Source organism: Tachypleus tridentatus, chromosome 11 (assembly GCF_004210375.1).
Source record: "Tachypleus tridentatus isolate NWPU-2018 chromosome 11, ASM421037v1, whole genome shotgun sequence".
In the NCBI taxonomy this organism is placed as follows: Eukaryota; Metazoa; Arthropoda; class Merostomata; order Xiphosura; family Limulidae; genus Tachypleus; species Tachypleus tridentatus.
Window position 1 is genome coordinate 6923951 of NC_134835.1, and position 20114 is coordinate 6944064.

At 33.7% G+C, this 20114-nt stretch overlaps 1 long non-coding RNA gene across 1 annotated transcript; it reads left to right on the forward strand.

Annotated features, from left to right (window-relative positions):
- Positions 1 to 6036: 6036 nt before the first annotated feature.
- Positions 6037 to 7368, forward strand: LOC143231422 (uncharacterized). The gene is made up of 3 exons (XR_013016911.1): positions 6037 to 6168; positions 6581 to 6762; positions 7083 to 7368. It is a non-coding gene; the product is annotated as an uncharacterized LOC143231422 (long non-coding RNA).
- The last annotated feature ends 12746 nt before the right edge of the window (positions 7369 to 20114 follow it).

A 20114-nucleotide genomic window follows, 5' to 3' on the forward strand; every position in this document is an offset into this window, starting at 1 on the left:
AGAGTGAATATAGTCCATTATGTAGCTTTTCTTTTGCGTTTATGAACTAGCTACAATCGCAGAAACATTCTATATACATGTATGCTTTTACCATCATATGTATAAATAAGAATAGAACAGTTTGAATGTCATAATACAAGGTAACTGAATGCAGAAATATTCCATACCCTAAAAATCTATACATTTTTCTTTTCATTCTGAATAAGTTGATAATGAATAATAATTGTTATTTTTTTATGACAATACATTATTTTTATTTTCATGTATATAAACGTAATTGCTAAAATTAGGGTTAATAATTTGTTTTATGTCAAGAGAATAAATAGAACAGAGACTTTCCAACTAGTGCAGTCTAAAGAGAAAGTAGCTTGACATAGTTTGTCGTTAAGGCCTTCGGAAACTTACTTTAAAAAAAAAACACTTCTTGTTATTTCAGCCGTGATACCTATAATAATCACTATATCCTCAAAAACTCACTGATATAAGTTCACTAAACTGTCTTTTCAAATATTCAGTATCACAGTTTACTGAGAAGAATATTTGAAAATCAAATAACACTTCTTCCTTTCGCGGTATTTGATCAACAAGAACATAAATACGATCATAATATCACGGTATTATACCCTTCCTGTTACACTAAGGCAAATACATTTGAAATATATTCAAGTTAAGCGATGACCGAGATCGAGGTAAGTGAATCGAACATTAAATCATCTCTACTGGCAGTAGTAGGCCTAACATTAACTACGAGCTAAGAATAAATTGTAATTAGGCCATTTCGAAAAGGTACAGATGATTGCTAGGCCAGTAGCATCTCTCAACCTTTCTTCGCAGCTGTGTGTAACCTATACCTAGGTGAGAGTAATTTAAATTGATTTAAGTCCATAGATTAGATATGAAAAGATTAATATGAGGTAGCGAAAAAAATATTTAACTCTGAATTCTCTTTACCGTACACGAACTTGCACAAATAGTCGATGAAACAACGTACACTGTGTAAACAGTTTGCTTCTTGATACGTGTAGGTCTCTGTTACACAATGGAGGATCGGGGTGACGTAGTTAGAACAGAGCTTAATAGTGAATGGTTTGTTTGTTTTTTGAATTAAGCACAAAGCTACAGAATGGGCTATCTGTGCTCTGCCCACCACGGGTATCGAAACCCGATTTTTAGCGTTGTAAGTCCGCAGACATACCGCTGAGCCACGGGGGGGGGCAATAGTGAATAGAATGTTGTTTATTATGTGATATATAAATGTTCTAATATTTCTTTTCGAAAAAGAAAACAAAAACAATTCTAACAGTAAAATAAATGTCACCACTAGTCTTCAACATCGTAAAACAATTTCCAAACTTAATAGATGAATAAATATTTCACACTTCTAGGTAAACTAATTAAATGGAAAGTTTAGCGCTGATTTATATTAATTCATTGAACTATGTATTTTGGTAGTTATTATTAGAAATATAACGCTACGTCCAAGATAATGTTATCACAGTGTAAGCCTTTATCTATCACAAACTGATGGGACGCTTAAGTTTATTGCTAATAACATCGAATTTCTGTATCTTTTCACTTTGATTATGTGTCTGCTTTTAAATTTGTTCCCCGGTGGGACATCGGTAAGTTTTCGGATTTACAAAGCTTAAACTAGGGGTTCGATTCCTTTCAGTGGACACAGCAGAGAGCCCGATGTGGCTTTGCTATAAGAAAAATACAAACAAAACAGTGCTTTTAAATTTATCGGCTCTACAGTTCAAGTAATAAAAACAAAAACGTGCTATACACTTTTGTTATTAACTATTTATAAAAACATAAAGAGGTGGTGTGCAGTTCTATTATTATCAAGTAATAAAAACGTGAACATTTGCTATATAGTTCTGTCATTAAGAGGTTTTGAATCACAACAACCTACCTGCGTATATTAGAACTAAAAGCAAACTCTTAAATAATGGAAAAAATTTGAATATTTATCCATCTAGAAGAATGAAGAATAAAAAACAAAAAGGTATAATAATTAAAATGCGTTGATTCAAAAACAGTGTTAATGACAGTTTCAATCGTAATCCCAAAAAAGCTCACAATGTTCAGTCCAAATTAAGAGGTTTAAATCAGTCCTAAATACATATATAAGATGAAATACTATATTTATAATAGAATACATGTCGTAATTAAAAAAATAAAAATAAACATAAATGTGTTATATATGTATGTATGAAACATTTTAAAGAACGAAATTATCATATAAGTTTTAATTTCAATACAAATGATCCAACAAAGTCGAGATACACACATAAAATCAATTTATAGGTTATATGTAGTTTATCTTGATGTTGTTTTTCTATCATAACCATTAGTCATTATTTTTGTGTAATATTATCATTAACATCAGTTATATATAATGGTTTAAACAATCGTATAACAAAGTTATAGGTAGAAATGTTACTGCTTCTTCCTTCGTATTTTAATCAAATTAAGTACTTACACACAAAACGTTTTAAAAGTCGATGTCACAGAATTGTGAAATTTACGCGTCTTTACGAATTCGATTAGAGTTATTTATTATGCAGGTTTGCTGTTTTTAAATACACGCATTTCTAACAACGATTTTTGTCCGAACCAAATGGATGATGTGAGAGATCTAATGAAGACAAAAACAACATAAGAATTATGGTGATGTTTTAACACTTGACACACGAGTCAGCCCAAGATGTTTTAGTATTAAACAGGAAATTCATTCCAGAAACCGGTGATTTAGGAATATTTCTTAAGATCTGAATAAAAATGTGGCAAAATTCCTAAAATGAAAAAAATTAATTAATTAAAAAAATATGATTTTATGAAATCTAAATGGAATCAGTACCATGGTGGTGCTGCAGGAGAAAGATCTTTAATTTGAAAATCGACAAGAGCGTCATCTTGCAGCAACATCTTACATCATATTATAGCATGTTACACTGTATCTGCTTCAACATTACCATCTTCACTACAGGAGAGAGCTCTTTAATTTGAAAATCTACGAGAGCGCCATCTTACAGCAGCATCTTCAGCATCTTACACTGTATCTGCTTTACCTTGCCGTAAAATATTGAAACTAATGATTTATACATGATTTCAATGTTCCTTTTTTTAAAATTAACGATAATGTTGTGTCTATTTTGTCATTATGTTTTGATATTAATGCAGTAATTAATTTACAAATTTCCGAATCAATTTGAATGTTAAATTGATTGGGATATCTCGCAAATAGAGTCAAAGGTCAGAGTCGTCTTGTCTAATTAAGGCAACGCAAACCTTTACAAAATAACTTTTTTATTTCTTCTTATCCATATCGCAGGATCGTGTGGCAGATATTGGAACTTCATTGAAATTGTTTGTTTTTGAATTTCGCGCAAAGCTACACGAGGGTTATCTGCACTAGCCGTCCATCATTTACTGTTGTAAGACTAGAGGGAGAGCAGCTAATTAATACCACCCACAGCGAACTCCTGGACTACTCTTTTACTAACGAATAGTGGGATTGACCGTCACATTATAACACCCCCACGGCTGAAAGGGCGAGCATGTTTGGCGCGACTCGGGCGCGAACCAACGACCCTCGGATTACGAGTCGCACGCCTTACGCGCTTGGCCATGCCAGACCCAAAACGAGAACCTCCCATGCCGGGAATCGAACCCGGGCCTCCTGGGTAAAAGCCAGGTATCCTAGCCACTAGATCACATTGCTTATAATGCTAAAAAATCAGGATTCGATACTTGTCTTTGGCATAGAATAGATAGCTCATTGTGCAGTTTAGTGTCTTTATTTATTCATTCTTAAGCATAAACCCTAGATTTTAGCTTTGATAGTACGTAAAGAAGATGAGGAAGACAATATTTTTAATTACCTGGTAGATATTGGTGCTTGCTACATTTGTACTGGGACTTCGATTCGATTCGTCGATGTAAACAAAGTGCAGCTAATCAGTTGTTTAGTTATCATTAAGAAAACTGCAATTATAAACATCACAAGTGTGGAGAGTAATTTCAAACATATACAGCAAATGTGCAAGTTAAACAGTGTGTTTATTTACTATGTGTAACTGTGATTAATCGTATATTGGAGTAGAGCGAGAGAAGGCGACTTTTATTGACTGCTGAGTTTGATAGCTGGAGATAAAAGGTTTCAAGCACTGGACAAGGACGATAAAAGATGTGAAATCTTCCGACTCATTCTACTTACTTCTCTTCTCTAGAGGGGTTCGTTACCTCCTCCTTTAAGGATGTAATAAAAGGAAACAAGGTCAAGCTGATACAAGCATCTAGATGTTGAAAAAGGTAACCCTAAACTAAATAACAATTAAAACATAATTACGACATCTGGACATTCAGTATTGAAGATAATGTTAAAATAATATACAGGAGTCTGAAAATTAGATGAACGTACTTGACTTTATATATGTGTGTGTGTGTTCTATAGTAGTCAGATGAATATAACTAACCAGTTTAGAATACACCTGACTGTATATATATATATATATATATATATAACAGCAATCAAAATAATTCGGTATAAATATAGTAAATTGTAGTAAATGAATAATTAAGAAAATAAAAATGAAGAATATAGGATACAAGGAAACCAACGTAAACTTGCACCAGGTAATATTGTTCAAAGGAATACAACAATAAAATGTATATTAATAATTGACTTTGTACATGGTTTTATATTTAACTATGCTTATTATTATTTTCATTTATTTCTATATTTATGCTACTTCTCTGAGTTCTTCTATGGTTCGAACCACGTGTTGCCTGTTCTTGTATGTTCTTGTTTTGAATTTCGCGTGAAACTACACGAGGACTGTATGCGGTGGCAGTCCCTAATTTAGCAAAGTAAGACCAGAGGGAGGGCAGCTAGTTATCACCACCCACCGTTAACTCTTGGGCTACCCTTTTACAAACGAATAGTGGGATTGATCGTAGCATAATAATACCCACACGACTGAAAGAAAAGCATGTGTGGTGAGACAGGGATTCGAACCCGCGAGCCTCAGATTACGAGTCCAAAGCCTTAACTCACCTGGCCATGCCGGGTCAGGTGTTAAAGGAAAGAAAACTATGCATTTTTACAAAGGGTTTATTATTTTGGTAGCTAAGTGTAAATCTGCAGAACGGACTATCTCTTCTCGCCGCGAGTATCAAAATCCGGTTTCTAGCATTGCGAGTCCGCATCATGCCACTGTTCTGCTGTTCTAAACAAAAAAACAACACAATCTAAAGACCAAACGATTTTCTCCAGACGTTAGAAGTCAAAGGAAATGTGAAGGGTTATCAAAGTTATTAATAATTGGAGTTATTATATCTTATGTAAGAGAACGTAAGCGACCCATGTGTAGCATGCTATATATCTTTTACAGCACACGCAGTGTATCAGGCTTGTTGAAAAACAAGTAAATAACTGTTGTATTTAAAGTTTTCCATTGGGGCTAGATGTGGACGTTATGACGGTAACATGTAGGTAGGTGAAGCATTTATTTCTGTGACAACAGGCTGTACCCGGGCTCACATTAGGGGTAGACTTGTGGATGATACCGTGTACTAATATTTTGTTTTTTTCTTTTATCATGTCTATAACTGACAAACGGGCGTTCTTTAAGATAATTTGCTTATTTAATAACGTACGGCTTGATCGATTTCTGTCTTATTTTAACACAAATAGTGTTTTTGAAACTATTTTTTATAAATGTTTTCTATAAGACGTATGTTTATGTTTCTGACACTAAACTTCATCAGTTATTAGTGATTTCAAAAAAAAAAAAATTCTGGCCCTCAGAACTCTCCCCGGAAATAAACCCAGCAACCCAGTGGTGATAAGTACTCATAAACTAGCAACATATAATTTATGACCACTATGTGGAGCACTGCGCTAACTTTCAATTAACGAAGGTTAAAGACCTACCTCTTGGTAGCTGAGAAACCAAGAACATTCTATAAATAGTTGCTCTGAGTGTGGTGATAAAATGTAAATACCATAAATTCCGTCAAAGAAATGAGGTTTTTTCTGGTTTAACGATGAATGTCATATACATATATTAATTGTGTCTTCTGGTTCCAGAGAGTATATAAAAACGGTGTTAAAAAGCACGCTGATAGAGCGTGAACTGTTTAGTGGCATCTCTGAACAAGGTAGGAAATATTGAGGTGATACATTTTAATCCTGATAAAATGAGAACGACATCTGTTGGTTTTTATGTTAAGTGTAATTTCTCATCAGTTAATAAAGCCAAAGCGTCGAGCAGATTTATTGTTCTGTAATAATAACGACTCTTGTTGTTTTTTCAATTAGTAGAAAGCTTTCCAATTGAATCTCTGTACGATGTTTGCAATATGGTATCGAACCCTCAGTTTCAGCATAATGAGTCCGCAAAATTACCGCTGACCTTTCAGAGAACTATAATTAATAGCTATAATCAATACAATTCTATTTTAGTGCCTGTTTAAAAAAAACAACAAAACATTTTCCAATAACGTTTACTAACTTTATTAAACGGCAGAAACATTTAAATATTTTTTCTTTTACCATTCTGTTTATTTCTAGTTTACAATGAAGACGTTTGGAGTTGTAGCTTTTCTCTTGCTTTCGTGTATTTTTATGAGCGTTGTGTTACAAGGAACTGAGGCCAACAAGCTAAAGAAGCTGTTCAAACTATTATTCTTACTCCCCAGGAGAAGCTTATTATCCGTTGTCCCAATACCAATACCAATCCCGTTGGCTATACAGTAAGAAGATCTCTCTTATTTATTTTGATGAAATAAATAATGCATAATAAAGTTAGTAAGATCATGAAGCTTAAGTGAAATAAAAATATTGAAATTTCTTCGTATTATTTAAAGAATTACGGACAAATTAGCATTTCGCGTGTCAGCTTTTTTTGTAGAATAACTTAGAACTATCAGTAACTAAACACGACAGTTTATTTTTCTCTATAATAATTATTATTTGATTTATATATAAAACATTTCTTCTATGCTATCCAGAATAATTCAGAAATATATCTAACTTTATGTTTGTTCTAAATCACATTCTTTTTGTACTGCAGAAACGATCCCCCAATGGGCTATGGTGGGATGGTTGGATATAGTGACGTAGCAATGGCTGGATATGCAAGTGTACCTGCAATGGGATATGGTATGCCAATGATGGGGTATGGAAACATCGCTTGAAACTTCTTCATAATATTGAAGAAGTTATTTAAACTTGTAAGCCAACTAAACCTGTGACTAATGACTTGCTAAGTTTAATCAACACTGTGTCTTAAATGTGAAGAAAAGTGATCCGGTATTCATTTTGTATGAAATACACTTACTGAATAAAATCATGTCGAAAGAGGGTTAGACGAAGTATGAATACTAAAATATATTAATCGAGTTTTTATAAGGATAACGAGCTGTCATCACATATTTAGATGCTGGAGAAACTTTTTGAGAACTGTTCACAAATATGTACAAAGATACACACACGCACACAGATATATGCACATTTTCCAAGTGTAATATATATAAAATTGAAACTTCAATGTCTAATTTACACAGTATTGATTATTCCATATTAAAATACCATAAATACTCATATTTGTGTGTCAAAAACTCATTGTATATTGTGAAATTTCAAATGTTTCGAATAGATGAAATAAATAAAAACTATGTTAATATTTAAAAGTATATTGTTTGTTGTTTGAGACTAATCTTAACAAGGCTTGCTTTTCTATAGAAGTACAAATATTTATCAATATTGTGTTTATTACTATGACTCTCCGGTGGAAACGTAGTTTGTTCCTTGAACAACTTGTTAAAAGTTTAACTCATTAAATCTACCTTAGCCCTTCATAACTGAAGGTTTTGGCTAAAGTGTTTATTTAAGCTTAAAAATTAAACTTCTTTCAAGGATTTTTCTAGATATGCCAAGTAATTTCATGTCCGTAATAGTAGCTCCCAGTTGCTTAGGAAAACAGTGAGATAGAATAAACTCTTAGCTACTTTCAAAGAGCGAATTTTATACGGAGGTCACTAAATGAGTTTACTTATCCTGCGTTTCTCGTGTTCGTAGACAAAGTAAGACTTAATTTCGATTGTTTACATTTTTTATGGTAATCTGTAATGTTTTGATGTAATACAATCACTGTAAAAACCAATATAGTATTAAACCTATATCTTAGTAAATTCAAGTCGTTTGTTTTCCTTTCACAACACATTTCTTGACTACTGATGGGTGAAGTTAATTACCTGGCATTTAACAAAGACATCCACAGTGAGCGGAACTGAAATCTGTAAGGTAAACACTGGTTAAATTGGTGTTACTGGTTGATAAAATGATATAAAACATTAAATGCGATGATTTTAATTAAACTTTGTAATTTCTTTATCAAGTGTGAAAGAAATTGACGCTGGAAAAAGTAAATAACCGTAGTTTATTAAGCTAAAACTGTAAATCAGAAATTATGTTTCACTTTAACTTTTGTTCATCATTTGTAGTGTTTTTGAGAGAACAATAACAATAATGCTGCAAGAAAAACAAACGAAACAATTCGAATCGAGTAATTTTGTAAATAAACAATAGTAATGTTATTTAAAATGACATTCCTTTACTTTTATAGCCTTTTTTGGTGGTTGAATTAGAATATTACAAATACAACTTTAAAATACGTACAAAATCATCAAAGGCTTATTGAAAGTTATAAAGATATAATTAAACTAAGACAAAACCATTTGGATGTCTCAATCATGAAGAAAGTGAGAAACCAGTCAATCAAAGCAACATGACGTACAATTGGCTACAACAGTGTCGTGGGATTTCTGGCAGAACCTGGAGCCATTTCCAAGCAGTTAGAGCAGCCAAACGTATGGACAACAAATATGTGACGTTTGTCTCGATATTTCGGTTCGCTATATCGAATACCTCCGATTATGTTTAATTTGATAACAGTTTTTCAGACCCATAATAGAAAAGAAGTAGCCAGATTTAATGTATAAATAATGACCCATAACAAAGGAAATTTAGTTTGTCAGATTTAATGTATAAATAATGACCCATAACAAAGGAAATTTAGTTTGTCAGATTTAGTGTATAAATAATGACCCATAACAAAGGAAATTTAGTTTGTCAGATTTAATGTATAAATAATGATCCATAACAAAGGAAATTTAGTTTGTCAGATTTAGTGTATAAATAATGACCCATAACAAAGGAAATTTAGTTTGTCAGATTTAATGTATAAATAATGACCCATAACAAAGGAAATTTAGTTTGTCAGATTTAATGTATAAATAATGACCCATAACAAAGGAAATTTAGTTTGTCAGATTTAATGTATAAATAATGACCCATAACAAAGGAAATTTAGTTTGTCAGATTTAATGTATAAATAATGACCCATAACAAAGGAAATTTAGTTTGTCAGGTTTAGTATATAACAACAAATTTATAATAGAAGAGATTCAGCTGTTTCAGGTGGAACGTATGTCTCTAGCTTTATAATAGGAGAGATATAGCACTGTTGGGTTTATTGTATAACTGTAGACACATAACAGAAGAGATTTATTTCTTCTGGTATATTGTATAACTACAGATTTAGCTGTGTTAGAGTTAGTGTATATATATATACTTATTTATAATAAAAGAGATTTAGCTTGTTATGTTTAGTAAATACCTACAAAATCATAATAAAAAAAATTAGTTTATCAGATTTAGTGTGTAACTACAGACTTATAGTAAAAGAGATTTAGTCTGTTAAGTTTGGTGTATAAATGGAGACAAGATATTAAACTTGTGAGGTTTAGACTTAGAAGTTTCAGTATATAAACATAGATTTATAATAGAAGAGATTTAGTTTGTCAAGTGTAGTGTATAACCCTAGATATATGATAGGAGAGATTTAGTTTGTCAAGTGTAGTGCATAACCCTAGATATATGATAGGAGAGATTTAGTTTGTCAAGTGTAGTGTATAACCCTAGATATATGATAGGAGAGATTTAGTTTGTCAAGTGTAGTGTATAACCCTAGATCTATGATAGGAGAGATTTAGTTTGTCAAGTGTAGTGTATAACCCTAGATATATGATAGGAGAGATTTAGTTTGTCAAGTGTAGTGTATAACCCTAGATCTATGATAGGAGAGATTTAGTTTGTCAAGTGTAGTGTATAACCCTAGATCTATGATAGGAGAGATTTAGTTTGTCAAGTGTAGTGTATAACCCTAGATCTATAATAGAAGAGATTTAGTTTGTCAAGTGTAGTGTATAACCCTAGATATATGATAGGAGAGATTTAGTTTGTCAAGTGTAGTGTATAACCCTAGATCTATAATAGAAGAGATTTAGTTTGTCAAGTGTAGTGTATAACCCTAGATCTATAATAGAAGAGATTTAGTTTGTCAAGTGTAGTGTATAACCCTAGATCTATAATAGGAGAGATTTAGTTTGTCAAGTGTAGTGTATAACCCTAGATCTATGATAGGAGATATTTAGTTTGTCAAGTGTAGTGTATAACCCTAGATCTATAATAGGAGAGATTTAGTTTGTCAAGTGTAGAGAATAACCCTAGATATATGATAGGAGAGATTTAGTTTGTCAAGTGTAGTGTATAACCCTAGATCTATGATAGGAGATATTTAGTTTGTCAAGTGTAGTGTATAACCCTAGATATATGATAGGAGAGATTTAGTTTGTCAAGTGTAGTGTATAACCCTAGATCTATAATAGAAGAGATTTAGTTTGTCAAGTGTAGTGTATAACCCTAGATCTATAATAGAAGAGATTTAGTTTGTCAAGTGTAGTGTATAACCCTAGATATACAATAGAGTAAATATATTTTTCAGGTTTGATTTATAAATACAGATCTATAACAGAAGCGGTTTAACATGTGGGGTTTAATGTTCAGTTTCGCACCCATAAAAGAAAAGATTTACTTGTGTCAGATCTAGTATATTATTTCAGATTTATAATTGGATAGATTGAGCTGGTCAGATTTAGTGTATACTTCAGACCCATAATATAAGTAATTTAGGTTAGGTTTAGTGTATAACTACAGATGAGACTGAGCTGGTCAGATTTAGTGTATACTTCAAACCCATAATGTAAGTGATTTAGCTTGTTATGTTTAGTCTATGTACCTTAGAAACACATAATGCTCATGTCAGTGAAATACAAAATTACTTATGGATGGATTTATCATTAGAGGTTATTATGTACCAATCATCTTTTTTATTTTATTGGTAGAAGGTCGATTGTTTATTTCTGTTTAGTTAAATTTATCATATGATTTACTCTAATAACCATATTGTATTCTTACTCATCTTACAGTTGAAAAGATAAGTCGATTCCATAACCAGTTCTATGCCTACAGTGGGTCGATAGGCCGAAAAGTTGAAAAATAAATCCATTTAGTAAGAGTATAGAAAGCATTTTCTCTACTTCGTTTAGTTGTTTAATTCTAAAAATAAAAATAATTATGAGGTGTATATTGGTTTGTTTTTTAAATTTCGCTCGCAAAGGTGCACGAGGGCTATCTGCACTATCCGTCCCTAATTTAGCAATGTAAGACTAGAGGAAAGGCAGCTAGTCATCACCACCCACCGCCAACTCTTGGGCTACTCTTTTACCAACGAATAGTGGGACTGACCGTCACACAATAACGCCCTTACGGCTGAAAGGGCGAGCATGTTTGGTGTGTATATTGGAATGAAATACACTGTTTCGAGAAGTATACTGGAATGAGCGTCAACTGTGTGTTGTAAGTTCAACAACAACAACAAGTTTATACGTTGTTTCTCAAGTCTTTCGGCTGCAAGTCAGTGTGAGTGTTTATTTTCTTCCTGGTAGGTGTTTAGTTTCAAAATGAAATAAGTCGTGGTGGTCGTGGAATTTCATATTCTCCTTTGCCCAGTCCGTAATAATTACGTTTGGCTAGAGTAGACCGTTAATAACTGTAAGGATTTCTGAATTGTAGTTTGTGGACTATTTTGTCCACAACTGTGGATTTTCTGCAGACAAGAGAAAAAAATCACCACAACTGTATAATTATAAACACTGAGAAAGACAACTTACATGTTACGATAAGCACATAAACTACTGATAGATTATTTTAGAGAAACCTCCTTTACCAGTCTGTTACCTGCACTATATTTTATCTTGAATATTTAATAGTTTGGAAGGTTTGAATTTAGTTGTTTTATCTCCGCTTTGATACCTTTTCACAATTCATTAGCTGTTTACCGTAACCGTAATAATATAAAACCGATATGAACGTTTCTTTAATCACTGCACATTATCCATGAGTTTCTTATAAATTTTTTGTTTTATTGCATGTTTTTTCACACTATGTTTTGCTCCGCCATAGTTATCTGGGGCTCCGAAATTTTATAATGTTAATATTTTTTCCTAAGACTACAAAACTCAATCATAATACGACGTACAAAAAAGTAAAAAGTGAAATATATCTTTAATATAACATGTTTCTCGCGTATTGGACCCTTTAATATTTTATTCTGCCTAACGCCAGACGATTTTATTTAGTTTAAGGGAAGTTCTCGCGGTGAAAGTGTTAATACAATCTCAGTTAACTGCGACAGTGACACCATTGGTTGCTGATAGATATGGCACCATCTCAAGATAGCATACGTCATTGAAGATTCAAGATAGCTTGGTAATTTTCGTATGAAACATCGGCTAACCCTGGATAGTGATGCCAACGGTCTTTTCAAAACCAGATCTGGATTAGCGGCTAAGTCTCGAACGCAATGAAACGTAATAGTTGAAACTTATCCAAATTTGAAACACTGTGATGCAATTAGATGCAATATCAATTGTTTTAGTTCCAAAGTATATGTATATGAAATACAGTTATATTTATGACGATATAATTGGTAGTTGTTAGGTTAGATTAGATTCGTTGTAGTTTAATTAGACAAACTTGATACCAATGAGCTCTATGACGTCATATGATCGCATGATGACTTGTTTCATTTCGTACGAGATTTAGACGCACGTCAGATCTGACTTAATGTTTCGCTGTTTGGCTTAAAAACTTCTGTTAAAAACAAACAAAATTGTAAACAGCATCACACCCCGTCAACTGTTAGACTACCCATGTCAAACTAAATGATGTAACCTACCGTTATTCATATAATGCACCAATGGTTCCAAAGTATGATATTTCTTGGCAGTAACGAGGCGCAACTCACAGAACTCCAGATACATCATTTGTCACAGTAACCATAAGTCAAAATGCTCTCGGACCATATGAAAAGCTTCTTGCGTTTCAAACCCGTGTAGAATTCCTATATTCCAAGTTTTATATTATTTGTACTTGTAAATAATGATTTATATATTTAGCAAATGTTTTGTATACCTGTGTTTTTAAATGAAACATTTTCCAGTTTACTATAGGTTTTGCATCCGAATGTTCAGTTTTCTTTTATTTAAAAAAATACATTATAAATTTTATGCTTTTGTTTCTTTGGAAATTAAATTAAAAGCTACATAATGGACTTTCTGTGCTCTGTCCACTACGAGTATCGAAACTCGGATTCTAGCAGTGTGAGCCCAGTAGACGTGCTCCTGTGACCAAATCCTCTTTCATTCTGTTTTTGTTATAAATTTACTCTTTCTGACATCAAGGTTTAATCTAATTGGTACTATTTAATTGATTTAATTGGTATTATTTAATTGATTTAATTGGTACTACTTATTTTGCTTATCTTAATTTCTAACGATGTATTTCTTTATCACATTTGTATACTTACAGTATTAAGTGGCCCGGCATGGCCAGGTGGGTTAAGGCGTTCGACTCGTAATCTGAGGGTAGCGGATTCGAATCCCCGTCGCACCAAACATGCTTGCCCTTTCAGCCGTGGTGGTGTTATAATGTTACAGTCAATCCCACGATTTGTTGGTAAAAGAGTAGCCCAAGAGTTGGCGGTGGGTGGCGATGACTAGCTGCCTTCCATCTAGTCTTACACTGCTAAATTAGGACGGCTAGCACAGACAGTCCTCGAGTAGCCTTGTGCGAAATTCAAAAACAAACATACTACCATTTTGGGTTATATATTTTATGTTTGATTTTTATTTGCTGACAATAGTTTATCTTTGTATATTTTCAGTATTTTACCTACACACTTAAATCTTGCTATTTTAATATAAATTTGAGTTATTCTACACTGAAGCCCCAGTTTTACAACTTTCTAGACATACTATCTACACTACATAGCCAAAAGTATGCAGACGCTCGACCAACACATCCATATGTGCTTGTTGAACATCTCATTCCAAATCCATGGGCATTAATATAGAGTTGGTCCACCCTTTGCTGTTATAACAGCCTCCACTCTTCTGGGAAGGCTTTTCACTAGATTTTGGAATATGGATGCGGGGATTCGCTCCTATTCAGCCAGAAGAGCATTAGTGAGGTCGGGTACTGATGTCGGGCGAGAAGGCCTGGCTTGCAGTCGGTGTTCCAATTCATCCCCAAAATGGTCGATTGGGTTGAAGTCAGAGCTCTGTGCAGGCCAGTCAAGTTCTTTCACATTAACCTTGACAAATCATGTTTTATGGACCTCATTTTGTTCACGGGGACATTGTCATGCTGAAACAATAAAGGGTCTTCCCAAACTGTTGCCACAAAGTTGAAAGCACACAATTCTCTAGAATGTCATTGTATGTTGTAGCATTAAAATTTTTCTTCATTCGAACTAAAGAGCTCAGCTCAAACCATGAAAAAATAGCTCTAGGTAATTATTCCTCCGCCACAAAACTTTACGGTTGGCACTATGCATTCAGGCAGGTAGTGTTCTCCTAACAACTGTCAAACCAAATTCGTCCGTGAGACTGCCAGATAGAAGCGTGATTCACCACTACAGAGAACGCGTTTCCACTGCTCCAGAGTCCAATGGCAATGTCTTTTACACCACTCCAGCAGACGCTTGGCATTGTGCGTGATGATCTTAGGCTTGTGTGCGGCGGCTCGGCCATGAAAACCCATTTCATGAAGCTCCCGACAAACAGTCCTTGTACTGACGATGCTTCCAGAGGCAGTTTGGAATTCGGTAGTGAGTGTTGCAACTGTAGACAGACGATTTTTATGCGCTACATGCTTCAATACTCGGTGGTCCCGTTTTGTGAGAATGTATGGCCTACTGCTTCGTGGCTGAGCTGTTGTTCCTCCTAGGTGTTTCTACTTCACAATAACAGCACTTACAGTTGATTGAAGCAGCTCTAGCAGAGCAGAAATGTGACGAACTGACTTATCGGAAAGGTGGCATCCTATGACAGTGTCACTGAGTTCTTTAGTACGACCCATTCTACTGCCAATGTTTGTCTATGGAGATTGCATGACTGTGTGCAATAAATGTGGCTGAAATAGCCGAATCGACTAATCAGAAGTGGTGTCCACATACATTTGGCCATGTAGTGTAGTTTATTATTTTAGATAAATGTATAAAATGTCTTGAGTAAATTTTTCACAATTACTGTAGACAGATTCAGTGAACTATCAATTAAAATAATTGTGTTAGCTATTAAAACTTTAAATTTTGTGTTTACAACAACAATATTAAAAAAGTACAGAAATACATTAAAAAGGAACTGATGGATGCACTGATAAAATTGAAGAAGTACAAAAACTCATGTGTGAAGCACAGTATAACAGAAAGATCAATAAATTACAAATTATCATCAATGAAACTTCCAGTAGCAGTTGATGTGTAGATCAACTACATCTTCCTTCATCTTTCAAGAATTCCACTTTAAAACAATATAATATAAAACCTATTTTTCTATATCTTTACTACCACTGCTGTCCTATCTGTGACTGTAAGACCTATCTGAATTACTCCAGTCATGTCACTAAAAAGATCAAGTCCCAGAACTTACTTGACTAATTCTACAACACAATACAATTGAGAATCCATAGACTGAAATGTAGAATATTTAACTACAAGCTTGTTGTTCATTTTAAAAGACCAGCTGTAACGATATCAAATAATGCTCCTGCTGACAGCTGTAAGGACTATCAAGCATTCGTGTATGCTTTATTCAACAGGATTACAGTGATACGTCAGAAGGAAGTATCAACAGGAAAATAACAAAGCAGGGTTCAGAGGAAAGAAGAAACCACAGCCAAGCTTGTAGAATACTTAAAAAGAAAATTACCAAATTATTTTATTCAGATTCATTAGCATGCAATGAACCTAAAGATGTTATAGCTGCCGAGAATGCGTGATTTAGGCAGAATCAAAGTCGGAGTACATCTATAGCTGAAGCTTTCCAGTTTATGATGGATACAGAATCTATTGAAGTTGTAGACAAACAACTAAAAGCAACATCTAGAGGTGACAAAGGAACATTATATCAAGCAGTATTGAAATATCAACTCCTACAATTGTAGTCTATGACTAAATAAATAGTTAGAGAAGTATTACAAATAATGAAAGAAATAAACTACGAAACAATAGACGTTTCAGATGCAACTTAAAAGAACATATTCATCAAAACTGCAGACAACAGCTTTTAAAGAATATAAAGTCTTAAAAAAGGATGGCAGCAAAAAGGATTTGGTTTATTTGTAATTAATCACAAAGCTATACAATGGACTATCTATGCTACGAGTCTCAAAGCTGAAATATATCAGTGGAAGAGATCAACAAAAAAATAACGATACATTGGAAGAAGGACAGAGCTAGACTTAAAGGGTAGGTTTCAACTGAAAATACTCCATTAGCCTAAATGACATAAGTTTATTTGTTAGAGAAAACAATCCATGGTTCCAATGTTTCCTTAATGAGAAGCCTTGCAGTAAGGTGATCGGTACTGATTCGACAGTTACAATCTTAGAACCGATTTGGTAATTAAAGGTGAGAAGATGCCTGTAAAGATGAAAAGAGAAGTTTGACTGATGCAAATAACACGTGGATATGAAAGGACAATAGGACAGTTCGAAGTTACTTCTACTGTATTAAACTTTTCTATACCTCATGATGGTTGGGCAACTGACTCCATGCAAAAAGTGGATGCGAAGGTTAGTAGTTTCACTTTCTATGGCCAGAAAATCCCTATATTCTAGATGTACATCAGCATGATCCCTGTTTCAAGAGTAATTTAAAATAAAACAAGGAGTAACAAATATTTTTTTTATTACTTCTAAAGTTCATATATCATGCTGTGTTGTAACCTACAAAATGCACAACTGATTCATGATTCACAGCATATGCGTGTTTTACTAATGTCAGAAAAGCACATACTGTAATGCTAAGCATCACTTATATGACGTCATTTTACTGTCTACTTACAGATTGGCACACAACATACTTTGTAATGGGTTGAGTGGTACGACTGGTTAAAACAGATGACCCATTCAGGCAGTCTTTGGTTTTCTTTTGGGAAAATTATACTACAGTTAGCACAACAGAAGTTGAACATCTAGCATAAAACTAAAGGGTAGCATAGTACAACCAAAAAAGTGAAATTCTCAAACTAGATATAAATTTTCTTCTATTGAATTAGTAGAATCAAATACTTCAATGTTCTGATGAATAAATGGTTGGAAAAACGCTCGTGAATTTGGAGAGTAAAAATGTCATTACTAGAACCATGAACACAACAAACCATAAAATTTGAGTTAAACCTAGATGGAACACTAAAAGACATGAAGCTATCCCCAACATCAAAGAATACAATAAGCAGTAATCTTTAAGAAAAGATATAGAAAGTGTGATATCAAATTCTTAAAGAAGCTTTATAACTAAAACTGTAGAACTGTTGCACCTGTTTAATTCCACAGATTCCGTGACTTGCTTTCTCTAATGAACAAATAGAATATCAAACAAGACTGATATAAAGATGTCAGTTACCAAAACGGCTACTACTTGCAAAATAAACCGAGATAGAAATCATGAAGTAACATGAAGTAATAGAACCGAGTATTAATAATTAATATTGTGAAAAAAAAGGATAGACCCATAAGGTTCTCTGTGGATGAACGAAGTCACAATGAAGCTATCTGACATTGATTTTCTCTAATTTGGATGCTATACCTGGATCAAAATGGTTTCAAGTATTGGATCCTAAGAATTGGTATTGGCAACGGGAATTTGACAAGGCAAGTAGATTTTTGTTGTGGAATTATTTTTATTTCAGTACCACGAAAAAGTACTTGGATATGACAATGTTTTGTATTTTGTTTGTTTAGAATTAAACACAAAGCTACGCAACGAGCTATCTGTGTTCTGTCCACCACGGGTATCAAAACCCGGTTTTTAGCGGTGTGAGTCCGCAGACATACCGTTGTGTCACTAGGGGGAACTATATTTCGTGATTATTTCTATTTTAAGAGGTAAATTCTTCAATTCCATTACAGAATGTAATGGAACATTATGGTAATGCTTCAACATTATGGTAATGCTTCATTGATTAGTGTTGGCAATGGATTGAGAAAGAGTGAGAATATTTATTCTTTAGAATTTCCATATACTTGTACCAACGGCAAGTCACAAGTGTTCTGCTTAACTGAAGATAGTGATCAAATTTAGAGTCCGAAATAATTGTTATTGCAGTGTCTTAACTGTATAGAAAGAAGCTTGCGTATGGTAGCAGTGTATTCTAGAAGAAATCAATTTAATCCACAAATGGGCCAAAAAGCACAGAGAATTATCAGTAGAATAGTGAGTTTGCATTAAAGCTTTATTTGATACCGGCTGAACTCTCCTACAAATTACTGTAAATTTGAAAATTTACAGAAACTGTCAAATACACCCTAGATCGCGAGACAGATGAATTTGAAATTAACAAAGAAAGAAACAAAACATTTAAACTAAATGATACTTACTTTAAGTATCTTTGTTTAAGCAGCCTTCGGGACAGAAGGAAGACTGCCACTGATCTCAAGCATGAAATAAACGTCCATGTACCAAAAAACGGAAAAAAGTTACAGATCTACATTATCAATGAGACTAATCGAGAATGGGATATTTGGCCGTGTAGCAGTTGAAACCTTTACGTTGAAATTTAAATATTGTCACGAGATTAAAATTTGTTAAGAAGTACAAATACCGGATTATCGGTTGTTGTTGTTGTTTTTGGAATTTCGCACAAAGCTACTCGAGGGCTATCTGTGCTAGCCGTCCCTAATTTAGCAGTGTAAGACTAGAGGGAAGGCAGCTAGTCATCACCACCCACCGCCAACTCTTGGGCTACTCTTTTACCAACGAATAGTGGGATTGACCGTAACATTATACGCCCCCACGGCTGGGAGGGCGAGCATGTTTGGCACGACTCGGGCGTGAACCCGCGACTCTCAGATTACGAAGCGCACGCCTTAACGCACTAGGCCATGCCAGGCCTCCCGGGTTATCGAAAAAGTGGTTTATAAGCGGATGAGTCAAAGTTTTAAATATTTGGTTCAAAGCGAAAGTTGTTCGTCCGGTGGAAGAAATGTGAAAGATATTTTACTTTAATGCATAGCATTTATCATGAAGCATGATGGAGGTAGCGTCATAATGTGAGGATGTTTTTCTACTGATCCCAAACACTCATCCAACTTTTACAGAAATCAGCTAAGAAAAAAAGCTGCTGGAGTTATATAAATAATGCAATATCCCAGAAAAACCACAATCAGGACCCAGTTGAGTAGATTTAGAATTTGTTAGATCAAAGAGTTAAATCAAAAGTTACTTCCAAAGAAATTTTAGGGAAGTGTATTAGAGACATTTGGAATAAAATCCAAAATATACTTAGATTGAATATGTTGCAAGAATGTTGGAAAGACTGTCTACAGTTATTAAAACAAAAAACAGGACACACTAAATATTAAAACTATTTGATGTTTTACCTGTAACTTTATTTTCATTGTTCTTTGAAAATAGCGTAAAATCACTTTGTCATAACATTTTTGCACAGCACTGTAAATGAAGCATCTGTGACATTTTGATAATTAATTAAATGCACTTTATTTAAACAACCTTGGAAAGTCACACTTGTCTATTTGGATAATGAAATAAACTGAATCTCAACAAGTGTGAACTCTTTTATCAATAGGCGAGTTTTCTGGGAAACTTAAGCAGCATAGAGGAAAAGAATATTTAGTG